General features: G+C 42.8%; 1 protein-coding gene across 2 annotated transcripts in view; it reads left to right on the top strand.

Moving 5' to 3' along the window:
* Positions 1-394: 394 nt before the first annotated feature.
* The window catches only part of BTBD7 (BTB domain containing 7), a 90,567-nt gene continuing 78,724 nt past the window's right edge, over positions 395-12,237 (top strand). Inside the window, exon 1 of one of the 2 annotated variants that reach the window (XM_043921385.1) lies at positions 395-677. The gene's annotated coding sequence lies outside the window, so the exon portion shown is untranslated. Of the gene's footprint in view, positions 678-866; positions 1,213-12,237 lie in introns of those variants that run through there. The other variant, XM_043921386.1, reaches the window with a different exon arrangement.

The raw sequence follows: 12,237 nt of genomic DNA, 5'->3' as shown, positions 1-12,237 counted from the left end.
ACTGCCAATGTCACCCAAACGCCAAGACTGTTTAAAAAAAAAACAAGGTATTTCCGCGGACTTAGCCTTCGTTTTGAGAAAGATGCACTGTGAGTTCTAGATCAGGATGCCGGCCCCCGAATGGAAACAAAAATTGGTAGAACCGGTCGTCCGGTAACGTTGTTATTATAGTTCCATTCTGACAGGTTTAAACGATTTGCCACAATTCCCCGGAATAAGCAGGAGAGGAGTTGCCAACTCCGAGCACAGAGCGGGAATAATGCGCGCGCACTCGACTCCGACCGCTCCCGGATCCCGTGAGCGCGCCTCCCGGGCCAGCCCCGGCGCGCGCGCTGCCGGTGGTCCACGTGACCCCGGGCGCGGCGACGGCGGGGACGGGCGGGGGCTCGGGCCGGCTCCGCAGCGCCGCGCAGGCGCGCCAGGTCCCCGCTGAGCCGAGCCCCTCCTGCCAGCTCCAGGCGTCAAAATGGCGGCGAGGGGAACCTGGAGAAGCCCCGGAGCCTGAGCCACTGACAGGAGCGGAGAGGGGGGCGGTGGCGGCGACGGCAGGAGGAGGATGGCCCGGGGCGCTGGCACCGGTGCGGACGGCGGTGCTGGTGGCGGCGGCGGCGGGGGCGACGGCCGCGGTCCCAGCGGCGGCAGCAGCAGCAGCAGCAGCGGCGGGAGGAGCCTCCGGGGTGAGTGTCCCCCTCGATATCTCCGAGGTTGTGAGGCGAGGCTGTGCCCGGCGCGGCGCTGGGCGTCCCGGCGGGGAAGGGGCTGTGCGTGAGCGGCGGGGGCGCAGGGCTGGGGGCGGGCTGCCGCGAGAGGCGCGGGGCCGCGGAGCGGAGGGAGGCTGTGGTCCGTCTGGGGCTAAGGCGGCGGCGGTGGCGGCGGCAGACTGACCGGTCCTGGTGCGCTCCGAGGGGCGGGCTGGACTGTGCGCCGCCGTCCCGGGGGCTGGAGCTGCGAGGTGTGGCGCTCCCGAGCTGGGATAGCGGCCGGAGGTGGCCGCAGCGGCGGCCCGGCTGGTTCCCGACTCAGGGCTCCGAGGGGCGGGACCCGCCGCTCCCTGGACGCCGGGAAACCGCTCCCGAGGCTCGGGCGCGCGTTTACCCGGGCTGCCGGGCTGCGACCGCCCTGGGGTGGGCGTGAGAGCAGCCGGCCGGCTTCGGGGGTCGGAGAGAGCAGGCCTGGGGACCGCTGCTCCCGGGGAGAAGTTGGATTGTCCGGGTAAGTTACTGTTTCGGGGTCGAACTGAAATCAGCTCTTTGGTAGGTTGGGAGAGAGACGAGACAATACAGAGTGTTTGATAAAGAAGTCTGTGCTTGGAGTACTTGAAAGGCTAAAAGCGTGCATTTTTCAGCATCTCGTCATTTGCACAGATATTTACTAGCCTTGCCCCGAAGATGAGAACTTTCTCACCGTTTGCTGGGGGGAAGCTCTGAGCAGTGTTTGCTCCTCTTTTGAAATACAATAGCACCTCTTCATATACCAGCACAGGTAATAAGTAATCTGGATTAGGCCTAATTTGCAGAAGCAGTCTTGGTTTTTACCAGAAATCTGTTCCCTCTGCTAAAATATCTTGGCGTGATAAAGAAATAGACATTTTTACAGAATTCCTTCGTTTTTTTCCAAGTAACAGAATCTTTTGTCTCTCAATGGCATCCATTTCTTCTGGATTGCTGAAATCCATTACTTTCTTCCTAGAGATGTGGAAGAAAGATTTGAAATTGCAAGAATCATACGCGTTAATGGCAGCTGTGACGAAACTTGTCCTAGAATTTTGAAGTCAGAAAAACCTTGAGCGATCTGGTGTGACTTGTTTTAGAGCCGGGAAACTAGGCTCAGGGAGATCAGCGACTCACTGTGGGTCCTGCAGCTGCCCAGGGATTGGACCAAAACGGGGATCTAGGCCTCTCTTCGCCCCATTTAGAGAGCACTTTTCGCTCACTGCTGAAGCCCCTGTTCTTCATTGATTGCGTTCTTCTCCACCATCCTCGCTGGGTCTTTGTGCAATAGACTTGAAAGGAGAAGTCAGAGAGTGCGCCTCACGCTGATTCTTGACAGTTGCTGTCAGTTACCACAAGTAACTGAGGAAGATTTTTTCCTGACCTGAATTTAATAAAAACCAACTGACATTTCATTTAGAGTTTTCATAGGCCTGTGACTGTATTTCTGTCCAATTATAGCATTGCTCGTGTTTGCATGCATTCAGTAAAACCATAGGTTCATATTCTGTCCCGCAAAACCTAACTACTATGTTGTTTGGTTCAGCAATACCAGGTTTTAAAAAGGTTCTTTGTAGCAGACTCTCATTTTAGGCTTTAAAATACCTGTGTTATGCCACCTGGTTTCCACGTAGTCGCAGAAATTTCTGTGTTGTGTGTCACAGATTAACCTTCAGAGATAGTCATGCCACATGATTCTGATTTCATATTCTAGTCATTGAAACTCACACACCAAAGTTGTGCCTTGTGTTCAGTTACACAGGTGATTATTGAAGATCTGTTTTGTATTTTGCAGTATTAGGTGCTGCAGAAGAAACAAGTGTAATATATAGACTTTGCCCTCAGAAAAGATAAGATGTACCCCTCTGATCCTAGAAAGCAGTCTAGTTAAAAGTTCTGTTAGTACAAAGAATGCTGTACGTTTTCTGGTTAGAGGGAGGTGAGTGAGGCCTCAGGAGTCTAAATAACTTCCTGGAACACTTGAGCTAGCTTCTGTGAGGGTTTAGATTTACAGAGAGATTGGAGCCGTTACTTTGTGAGGGAAAAACAGGAGTATAAGATGGAGATTAGTTTTAAGGGAGGGGAAAAGAGGAAAACTTGAATGAGCTGACCACTGAAGTTCCTTGGGAAGACATTAGACTATTGAAAGGGTATCTGTTGGTAGAAGGGTTTGAGTGCCAGATTGAGGAGATTGGATTTTTATCCTCTTGGGCAAGATATGGGGAGTCTTTGGAACTTTGGAGGCCAGACATTAATTTGATGAAACTGCCAAGATGCACCTGTCAGTGATCCGTTGATTGAGTTAGAATAAGGTTGAGTGGAATGAACCAGGGAAAATAGTAGCTGTTGCAGTACCTGGGTAGGAAGAGATGAGATCCTGACACTGATAGAGTCCCTAGAAAAGATGCAGGGCAGGTATAACTTTGTTGTTGTTTTTATCATGATAGAATATACATAACATAAAATTTGCCATTTTTACCAGTTTTAATTGTACAGTTCTATGGCATTAAGTGCATCCGCTTTGTATTGCAACCGCTACCACCACCCATTTCCAGAACTCTATTCATCTTTCCCAACTGAAACTCTGTACCCAGTAAACACTAACTCCCCACTTCCTTTTACACCCAGCCCATGACAACCACTTTTCTGCTTTCCGTCTCTATGAATTTGATTACTGTATGTATTTCCTATAAGTAGACTCATAGAATATTTGTCCTGGCTTATTTCACTTGGCATAATGTTCATCCAAGTTGTAGCATTTGTCAGAATTTCCTTCATATTTAAGGCTGAATAATATTCCATTGTATGTAATCTGTTAGTTGATACTTTGTATGCTTCCACTTTTTGGCTCTTGGAATAATAATGTACGTAGATGTGCAGGTATCTGAGTCCCTGCCTTTTTCATTTCATTTGGGTATATATCCAGAAAATTTTACATTCCCACCAGCATGTGTCAGAGTTCAATTTCTTCACATCCTCACCAATACTTGTTAATTTCATTATTTTGATAACATCCATCCTAATAGGTATGAAGTGACATCTCATTGTGGTTTTCACTTGCATTTCTCTATGATATTAGCATCTCTTGTGCTTATCAGCCTTTTGAATTGGAGAAATAATCTATTTAAGTTCTTTGCCTATTTTTTTAATTAAGTTGTTTTTCTGTTGAGTTGTAGGAGCTCTTTGTATATTCTGGATACCAATCCCTTATCAGATACATGATTTTCAAATATTTTTGCCAGTCCATGCATTACCTTTTCACTCTGTGGAGTGTATTTTGATGCACAGAAGGTTTTAATTTTAACGAAGTCCAACTGATCTAGTTTTTTCTTTTGTTTTGTTTATACTTTTGGTGTTACATCTGAGAAATTACTGCCAAATCCAGTGACATGAAGCTTTCCCCTTTTAAAACGCTTCTAAGAGTTTTCCCCTCAAAAACTCTTATAGTTAGGTCTTTACATGTGAATATCCAGTTTTTCCAATACCATTTGCTAAAAAGACTATCTTTTTTCCATTGAATGGTCTTGGCATCTTTGTCAAAAATCACTTGATCATACATTCAGGGATTTATTTTTGAAATCTTCTATTCCATTTGTCTGTAAGTCTGCCTTTATGCTGGTACCACACTTTTGATTACTCTAGCTTTATAGTAAGTTTTGAAATCAGAAGTATGAGGCCACCAACATTATTCTTTTTTGAAATTGTTTTGGCTATTTAGGGTCCCTTGAGATTGTTCCATGTAAATTTTAGAATAGATTTAGATATAGATTTTCTATATCTGCAAAAAAATGTCATTGGGATTTTTTTGATAGGGATTGGATTGAATCTACAGATTCTTTGGAATAGTGATGACATCTTTTCCAGTCTTCCAATCTGTAAACAACAGACGTCTTTCATTTATTTGTGTTTAGTTTCCTCCCACAACGTTTCGTAGTTTTCAGTGTAAAAGTCTTCCATCTCTTTGGTTAGGTTTACTCCTAAATATTCTTTTTGGTGATTGTCAATGTGGTTTCTTGTTTGGATTGCTCATTGTCACAGAACACAACTCATTTTTACGTATTGATTTTGTATCCTGTAACCTTTCTGAATTCACTTATCCATCAGGTTGTGTGTGTGTGTGATCTTAGAGTTTTTATATATACGATAATGTTATCTCCAAACTGATAATTTTACTTCTTTCCAATTTGAATACCTTTTCTTTCTTTTTCTTGCCTAATTGCTCTGGCTAGGAGTTCCAGTATTATATTGAATAGAAATGATGAAAATGAATATCCTTGTCTTGTTCCTCATCTTAGCGAGAAAGCTTTCAGTCTTTGACCATTAAGTATGATGTTAGCTGTGGATTTTTCATGTATAACCTTTATTATGTTGAGCTAGTTTCCTTATATTCCTGTTTTGTTGAGTGTATTCACAGGTATGTTTTAAGAAAAGAAAATTCGTTTTTGGGTCTGAGTTTCTGCCTGGTGAAAGATTTGCAGTCATAAGCAATCCATTTTACCTGTCTGAGGCATAATTTCTTCATCTGTAAGAAGAAAGAAGTACAGGCACACAGAGTTTTACATAGCAACTGTGCCACCCTGTATTTTTTATTCCATTCTTTCCCTACCTATTACCACTTCCTTACTAGTCTGGACTGTTTATCGAATGGCCTACCAGCTGAATCGCTGCTGTTTGTTCTCCCACTTTCCCTCTCCTTCTCTGCAGTTCTCTATATTGCTACCACACTTTAAAAACAAACAACCCAATTGAAGGATGTTACTTTTCTACCTAAAAAACTTGCGTTGTGTTCCCATTGTCTACTGGATAAAGTCCAAACTCACAGAAGTTTCGTAAACTTTGTCCAACCTTAGATTTCCCGTCACTCCAGCCATGCTAAACTGTTTCTCTTGTTCCCTGTACTGTTTTTAGTGTGTTTATCCCAGTGTTTGGAGTTCTTTTTCATTGCCATCCAGGAGACTATGAGAAGATGACTCATCACCCATTTCAGCGGTAGATCTTGATTACACCAAGCCAATCAGCTCAAGGCATTCCCCTGTAAATTATTGTTTGTCCAAGTTAAACTGGACAAGGAAAGAGAGATTCTATTTTGGGGGAAGAAGATTTTTTTTTTCCCCTGTTGTATGTGAACAAGGGAGCAGTGCTAATAGCAACTGGCAGCTGTTTTGTGACCACAGGGAATGATGAATCACGCCCTGAAGACAGCAGAACAGAGAGGTAGAATGAATGTAGGTCCATGATAATATCATTTTAGACTCCTACTGTGCTGGGCCTGCGGTGGGATTTCTGTTCATGAATAAATCCCTATTGTGTAAGCCAACTTGGGGTTATTTGCAATAAAAAGTCTCCTGATTCTTAAAGCCATCTTTATTCTTCAAGACCCAGTTCAAAAGTTACTTTTACCAGTAATCATATACTCACTCCCTTAGTACTTTGGACCTTTCTTCCAGTTCTTATTGTACTGTATTATCACCAGTTGCTTGTACGTTTGACTCCTTCACATAACTCTTCTGTACTTGGAGCAAAAGCCTACAGGATGTGGCATAGTGTCTGGTAAATTGTAGAGAGTGAGTTGTTGGGATGAAATAATAGCATGAGAAAATGCTTTGTAAACAATCTTTTAGTAAATTTGAGGTATATTATTGTATTTAAAACTAAAATGAGATGGAAAAATCAATTAGGCCAGGCATGCAAGGTGTTCTTTGCTTGCTCTTGTTTTCTAAAAATATTGATGAAAATTAAAAGTTTGACAATCTCCTCTGGCTACAATTCCTTGAATTTTATGAAAATCTTACCTACTAAAGCAGAAATCATGGAATGAGCAATAATGAATTGTGTTGTTAGTGTGTAATTTCCTTTCTTCTTTAGGGGGAGACTGAATGCCAAAACAACTTCAAGTATAGTGTATTCTTTTCCCCTGTATTCTGAAATTGTGCTGTGTGCTAAGTCTCTCCAGTCATGTCCGACTCTTTGCGATCCCATGGATTGTAGCCTGCCAGCCTCCTCTGTCCATGGGATTCTTCAGGCAAGAATACTAGAGTGGGTTGCCATGCCCTTTTCCAGGGGATCTTCCCAATCCAGGGATCGAACCCAAGTCTCCTGCATTGCAAGCGGATTCTTTACCTCTGAGCCACCAGGGAAGCCCATTCTGAAATTATATTTACTTAATTTCTGTTTTATCTGGAGTTTACTTTAGAGAAAAATTCTATAATATTCTTCTTAAGTCTTAATTATTCTTGTCATCAGACTTTTCCCAAAGTATTTCTTGCTTGCTTGAGATGAGACATGAGAATTTTCTGGTTAGCAAAAAAGCTTTGTGGCAGAAACCTTAGGTGAGTTTGTAGTGATTGTTAGTAATAGCTTATGACAGAGAAATCTCATTTTATCCTTAATTACAGAGTCATAGTTCTGTCACATGCTTCAACAGTAAAGTCTGAGAAAGGAGGAAGGATGGGGAAGTAGAGTTAAAATTCCCAACTTGGTATACTTCTCCATCTGTTGGCTTCAGGCAAATAAAACTTTGACATGGTGATTTGTAGTTGTTTCAAAACAAGGTAAAGAAGAATACAGTACACATGAGAAATTGTAGTATCATGTGTTGGGATGAGCGTGCAAAGACAGATTTGTGAACAGCTTTCATGTTTTGATGTCTAGTTTGTTGCTTCTGTACCTTAGTTTCTGCATCTGTAAAATGAATAGTATCACCTTCCTTAGAGTTCTTCTTTGATTAATTTAAATAGTCTATGTGAAAACACAGTATAGTGTTCTAAACAGAGATGCTCAGGCATCTCTTTTTTTCTCTGTCAACTTTTCCACATTAAGTGAATATATTTAATGCTGTTTGGATTTCAACTTTTGAGAATTGAAGCCAAGAATTCTCTTCTTTATGTGTGCATTCTTTCTGTCGTGTGGGCTTATTAACTCTTGAGTGAGAGCAAGTTTAAGCAAAAGTGTGTGTGTATGTTTAACAAAATTCTAAAATGAAGTTCAAACTCCTTTTCATGGATCAAATGGCTTTTTGTTATCCAGCCTCTGCTGCTTCTCTGGGCTCATATCTTTACTACTGCCAAACCCCTTCCCATTCACACTCTGCATATAGAATTGCTTTAAGTTCCTTAGTGAACCAAGTTTTGTTCTTTTCTTGGGCCTTCACATAGTCAGTTTCCTTTGCAGTTTAGAGCTTTATTTTTGTATCCCATCCCCCCCCCCCCATTACCTTCACCAAGAAAAAGGTTCACACTTGTAGTCTTAGATCTTATCTCAGATGTTACTTTCTCAACAACCCCATAATGTGAATGCTTCATCATTGGACACAGAGAAGGTAAACAGTTTGCCCAAGATCACAAGCCTTATATAAATGGATCTGAATCCAAACCTAGATAGTTCAGCTCTAGAGTTCATCTTCACTAATTTGTGCTTCCTCTACATTGTAATTGCCTATTTACCTGCTTGTGTGTGTGTGTGCTAAGTCACTTCAGTTATATCTGACTGTGTGTGACCCCAGGGACTGCAGCCTGCCAGGCTCCTCTTGTACATGGGTTTCTCCAGGCAAGAAGACTGGAGTGGGTGGCCATTTCCTTCTCCAGAGGATCTTCCCGACCCAGGGATCAAACCAGCATCTGTTACATCATCTCCTGCTTTGGCAGGCAGGTTCTTTACCACTAGTGCCACCTGGGGTCATTTACCAGCTTGTCCTTGTATAATTTAAAAAAATATTTGACTGCACCCAGTCTTAGTTGCAGCATGTGGGATCTAGTTCCCTGATCAGCAATCAAACTGGGCCCCCCTGTATTGGGAGCATGGGGTCTTCACCACTGGGCCACCAGGGAAGTCCTATCCCTAATTAATTTTGAAGCAGAAATTACGTCTGTCTTTTTCATTGTTATATCCTCATAAGCCTATTATTAGCACATAGTTCATGCTTGGAAAACATATAAATGAATGAAAATTCTCTTGAGAGCAGAATTTTTTATTAAATTTCTCTTAGTACTTTTCACATAATGCATGTCAGTAAATAGTCTTTTCATGTTTATGATACAAAGTGAAAAGTATATGATCAAGTTCATTGTGTCTGAAATATTTTGCACTTTGTTCCAAAGGTAGTTCAAGCTCCATTTTTATAGTCACTGTTAACTCCTCCTGTCCTTTTATAGCAGTGTTACTTGGCATCTTAAACTGGTGCTTTCTTTTGTAGGCCTCCATTTCACATGGTATTCCAATGAACTATTAAAATATAGATTATTTGTAACTTCTTTCTAAATAGTACATAGGAGATTTTACAAATTATAAATTTTTAACTAGTATATGGACTCTAATCAATATCTATTAACCTTTTAATGGGTGTGACTGCTGTACATATTTGGAACTTAGAAAAAAATAGAAGTACCCACATTTTAAACCTTGATGTATCCCAGAAGATAAGTGGTTTATCTGTTCACAGGGTAAGTAATGATTTAAGGCATGCACATTGTCGTTCATGTATATGGGGAAAATTGGGGTGTTGTATTTCAATGTACTTTTTCAAATAAGTAATGTCTTGAAGCTATCCAGCCTGAAGCTGTCTCTGTCCTAGAGATAGAGAACCAGAAAAGTTTTCTTTCTCCCTGAATATTCTCACTTTACCAAAGACTTTGCTTCTTTGGTTAATCATTCTTTGTTTTGTGTCCGCTATGCTTTAGTACAGGGTTTCTCAGCCTTGGCCCTGCTGACATGTTGGACCAGATAATTCCTTGTCGTGGGGCACGGTCGTGTGCGTTGCAGAATGTTTAGCGGCATCCTCGGCCTCTACCCACTAGGTTGCAGTAGTGACCTTTCTCATCCCTAGCTAGTGACAACCAAAAATGTCTCCAGGCATGCCAGATGTCTCTGGGGGAGCAAAGTCACCCAGCTGAAAACTGATGCTTTACTGCATCTTCCCTCCTCATTTGTTATGATATCTCCCTCTTTTTCATACACACACCTTTCCAGACTTTCACATCCTCTCTCCCACTACCTCACTTCTTGGCACCTTTTTACAGTCTTTCTTTGAAAAGAGTTATAAAACATCTGCTCACTCCAAGTTTTTTTCTTCCGCTTCAGTTTCTTCTCTTCAGTTGTATGAAACCACATTTTCCTGGTTTTCCTTTGCATCTCTGGCAGCTCCGTTTTGGTCTCCTTTATCAGCTCTACTCACTCGGACAATGACATAATTTTTGCTTCTTTCTTTTTCTTATCTAGTCGACTCCTGCCTTTCTCGCTTCATTTCTTTGTACGTTTTCGTTCATATACCTATTAATTCTTAAGCTGTTCTCTCTATTGAAACACCCTTACCTGTTCTTCTTTCTGTTTAAATTCTAACATTCTTCAAGAACAAAAGCAGATGTCATCGTCCCATGAAAGCTGTTTCTAATCACTCTCCTCTAACTTCCATGCCATTGTCCTATCCTTTCTCTCTGTATTCCACAGACTATGTACAGTTTTGTGTTACTCATGTGCTGGAATATGTCCTGCCCCACAGTAAGCTCATCTCTGTATCTCTGACAGGACCTGGCCGAGTGCCCTGCACATAGTCGGTGCTCAGGTCGTTGCTAAAGCAATGCTGAGGAGGTAGCGGTAGAGCGGAAAGGATTTAGTGAAAAAACAGTAATGACCTGAAAGGTTGCCAAAAGTAGGAGAAAAAGAAGAAAAATGAAGAAAATTTAAAACTGATCATAGAATACATTCTCTCCTTTCATGGTTTCTGTGATATGGGCCTGATCGCATTCTCCATTCTAAGCACCTGATTTATTAAGGACCCGTTACGAGCCAGGCCGTCTTCAAGGTAATTGGAATACAAAGTTAATTGAAAAGGACACAGTGCCAGTACTGTAAGAACTTAAACTCTTTGCGGATGTAGAACTCTTAGCATTTATTTACCCGTACAGAGTGGTAAGTACTGAAACTGAAGTGTATCCAAAACTTTCTGGTCACACAGAGGAAAGGGGCAACTTCTCATTTCAAAGTAAACCTCATTCATAGACCACTTCTGAACACGCAGCCCATTCTGGTCACTGCCCAGCTGATGAGTGTTTTCCATGGTTTCCTTAACTGTGTTCTTCCCCAGCTACCCAAACCTACGCATTTCCTGAGCCTCAGCACTTAGCCTTCCGTTCATTCTTTTATATCCTTTTCTTCAGGAAATGGATATATTGATGGTTTTAAGACTTCAGCTGACAACTTCCAAATCCATACCAGCTATAACAGAACATTTTCTGTTGTGAAATAATAGACAAGCACATAAACAATTTTAACTTACCTTTTTATTAAGTTATTTTCAATTTAACACCACCATAGTCATGAAATAGAACAGTGTAAGCATGAGCAAGCTTCCCTGGTGGCACATCTGGTAAAGAATCCGACTGCAGTGGGGGAGACCTGGGTTCTATCCCTGGGTTGGGAAGATCCCCCGGAAAAGGGAATGGCTACCCACTCCAAGTATTCTTGGGCTTCCCCTGTGGCCCAGCTGGTAAAGAATCCGTCTGCAATGCAGGAGACCTGGGTTCAATCCCTGGGTTGGGAAGATCCCCTGGAGGAGTGCATGGCAACCCATTCCAGTTTTCTTGCCTGGAGAATCCTCATGGACAGAGGAGCCTGGCGGGCTACAGTCCACGTGTTCACAAAGAGTTAGACACGACTGAGCACCTAAGCACAGCACAGACATGAGCAAAACCTCACTCAATGCCTCGTCTCAATCACAGTCGCTTTAAAGTTAGCTGCTATTCTGCTTTTTATAGTAATTGCTTCTATAAAAAAAAGAGAGAGATGCTCTATACCTGAATACCAACTATATATTTTTTCTAAAACAGTTAAGTTTCATTTTGAGAGACTGGAAGACAGCAGTGGAGGGAGGCATCTTGCTGTATTCCATTTTGTTCTTGCATTGAAATCCCCAAGAACATCGCTGGGTTCACTAGGAGGGCTGCTGCTGCTGCTGCTGCTAAGTCGCTTCAGTCGTGTCTGACTCTGTGCGACCCCATAGAGGGCAGCCCACCGGGCTCCCCCATCCCTGGCAAGAATACTAGAGTGGATTGCCAGTTCCTACTACAATGCATGAAAGTGAAGTTGCTCAGTTGTGTTCGACTCCTAGCGACCCCATGGACTGCATGCAGCCTACCAGGCTCCTCCGTCCGTGGGATTTTCCAGGCAAGAGTACTGGAGTGGGGTGCCACTGCCCTCTCAGAGGAGGACTGAGTATATAGTGATACTCATGGATATCATTTATTGCAGCACAGGATACAAAACAAAATCAGCAAAGAAAAAATGCCCATGAGGCAAAGTCCAAAGGGAAGCAGGCACAGGTTTCCAGGAGCTCTCTTGCTGGAGTCACAGAGGTCACACTTAGTTCCTCCAGGAGGGGCTTGTGACAGCACGAGTGAAAGATGGTCTACTAGGGAAGCTCGTTAGAGTCTCAGTGGAGCGCCGAGGGCTTTTATGACGGCTGGTCACGTAGGCATCCACTCTCTAACATGTATCAAAATTCCAGGCTCCCAGAAGAAAAGCAGATATTGAGCAT

This window comes from Cervus elaphus, chromosome 13 (assembly GCF_910594005.1).
Source record: "Cervus elaphus chromosome 13, mCerEla1.1, whole genome shotgun sequence".
Taxonomy (NCBI): domain Eukaryota; kingdom Metazoa; phylum Chordata; class Mammalia; order Artiodactyla; family Cervidae; genus Cervus; species Cervus elaphus.
The sequence above is the reverse complement of the archived record's forward strand: the minus strand, read 5'-3'. Positions and strand labels throughout refer to the sequence as shown.